Source organism: Pygoscelis adeliae, unplaced genomic scaffold, assembly GCF_000699105.1.
Source record: "Pygoscelis adeliae isolate BGI_AS28 unplaced genomic scaffold, ASM69910v1 Scaffold135, whole genome shotgun sequence".
Classification (NCBI taxonomy): domain Eukaryota; kingdom Metazoa; phylum Chordata; class Aves; order Sphenisciformes; family Spheniscidae; genus Pygoscelis; species Pygoscelis adeliae.
In genome coordinates this window covers 3,647,678-3,650,369 of record NW_008824908.1, presented here as the reverse complement: position 1 = coordinate 3,650,369, position 2,692 = coordinate 3,647,678, and positions in this window count along the sequence as shown.

Below are 2,692 nucleotides of genomic sequence, written 5' to 3'. Positions count from 1 at the left end.
GGGAGGGAGGGAGCGTCCGGAAGGCGAGAACGGTTCTACGTCAAAATCCTTTCCTCACCCCCCCACTCGAGTACGTGGGGAAGCAATTCTAGCGCAAGGCAGTCGCTTTTACTAACGGTAAGGAAACAAAATTTTACGTATTTTTTTTCTCTGAGAAAGCAAATGAAAGATGTAACTGGGCATTACTATACCAGTGAGGAAGATGCTCAAAAAAAACATCATTTGGTTGAGTGGTTTATTTTCTCCAGCATACAGCAATACAATAATAGCTACAGCGACCATACATGCACCAAAAAAAGTTTTTTAAATAAAAACACATTTCATTAAACATCTTCTTGTTTCTTGCTTGTGGCAAACAGAATAACGCCTTTTTTGCCCCAGAAATTTTAATTGTGCTGGTCTCAGTTCAGGCAGCAGGAGAGCCACTATGAATCATTCTAACCTTGAATGTATTTCATATAAACATAACTGAGCTGCATTCCCAGAACGCGTTTGGCATCGCCCTGAGGGCCCTGGCCACAAAGGAGCAGAGAAACCCTACCAGCACCTGACCCCCGCAGGCCGGGCAGGTGAGGATTTCCACACCTCTGTTTTGACTCTCGCTGCACACAGTAACTGCACACAACACACCTTTTCTGTACAAATACAGGCCAAAACCATTAAAAGAACATGTTACACCCACCACCACCACCCTTTGATTCCAGCACTGTTTGCCTATTCTGTTTACCCGCATCTAGCACAGGCACTGAATAAGGCAGCTGTAATAGCATATAAAATTAAGGTCTATACCATAATTAAGGTACAGACTGATACACAAAACAGAGATGCTTCCATTTATCAGCCGGAATAGCCAGGCACGTTACAAACCACTGCAGAAAAATATATGCATAAAAATAAAGAGCTGCTGAGAGGCTCTGCCCCATCAGTTTGCCAAACCGTCAGTATTTTCAATGCAAGCACATCGCAACAGATGCAGATTCTACTTTATAAGGCTGACAAAGGAAAAAAAAAAAAACCCAAAACTTTTGTCATCTTGCTGGTACAAACCTACAGCAGGTTTCAGTCTATAGTCTTCTCAAGTACTAGTTTGGACAGTAATTTGGACATCTCCATCAAAGATTAAAGAGCACTGAATGGGTGGGATATGCTTGTGTCTGGCTTATCGAGCCATTTCTGCCCACATGCTCTAAAGGCAATTTGGTTTTCATGTTCTTACATTAGCAATGTGTTTTGATATGCAGATATTTTGATGTCAGCTGACTACCTCGAAAGCCAGCCAAGAACCCCCCGGAAACACTAACTGACATTTGTAGATTTATCTCTACCATTTAGTCACTGATCTTAAAATCTCTTGGGCAACACTAGGCTACATGCCTGCTTCCTGTCATAGCCAGCACATGGACAAGAAGTCCAGCCGAACTAGCAGCTATTAAGGTTGTAGGCTAACAGAGAACACTAGTAAAAAATGCAAAGCGAACTGAGCTCATCCAAATCTGAAAACCCTCATGACCAAAGAGGAGGAGCATGCCCGATTTCTCTAACAGCTGAGGGTGTGGGACAGAAGGCAAAAGACCCATGGGCTAAAGCACGCTGAATTTATGGTGGTTTACCAGACCACTGGTAAACACAGAGCCCAAAGCCCTACAAAACCCACTAGGATGCGGTGAGGTTGCATCTCAGACACTGCATTTCAGCAGAACAGAGCTGTGATGAGAAGTTTGGAGGGAAGGAAGGGAGAAGTCTTACTGATGTTTTTACCCAGGGACGCATCTTGCTCGTGAGGAGCAGTACAGGAGCACGAACTGAGGCACATCCGCTCTGTTGGTGACCAGCACCATTACCCTAGCAAAGGCAAGACTCCTTTAGACAGGTCAGGGTCAAATCAGACCACTCAAGGGCGACACATTCAACTGCAATAAAGAGACATCAGGAAGACACCTCCAGAGGAAAAACAGCCACTTTTTGAGAGATCTGGAATGAGCTGGGACTGCCAAGACAGAAGGTCAGTATAGGAAAATGCAGTAGTCAAGGCATGAAAAATTCTGTCTTGACAGATGCTTCTAGCAGAAGTCCAGAGGCTTAATCAAAATGCAGTAGCATAGAATAAAAGACACACAAAATGTAAAGTGCTTGATGAAGGGAGGGAATGCACCTGTATTTTGTCAGTGTTCCTGTTAGAGATGAAAGCCCAGCACCAGAGTAGCTTCTAGTGATGGAAAGTTAAGTTGGAGGGGGAGGAAAATGAGTGCTTCCAAGAGAGCAGCCTGTTCTTCTCTCCAAACAACTGCTCACCAAGCAAAGAGATACACAGGTTCATACGTGCAGCTGGTAAGACCCCACCACAGCTTAGTGCTCCCCTCAGGATGCAGTAGCAGAGCTGAAGGAAGCATGCCTTCCTCTACCCCGACTTCAAAGGAGGCAAGGAAGAGGATTTCATCACTGTGGGCAGAAGATTAAATATCAATCTTGTTAACCTGAGGAAAGACTGAAGGAAGAAGAGCTGATATTCCACTGGCTGCAGAAACTCCTGTGATCCCCATTTCTAAACTAGTAAATAAAACCCCAAACCCCTCAATTCATTCCAAACATTATTTCTGATGTGATAGAGTAGTTTTGGCTTTCATTGTATGACAGACTGACATATGCCAGACTGTTTTAACCTGTCAGACATGGTATTACCAAACACTTCCTC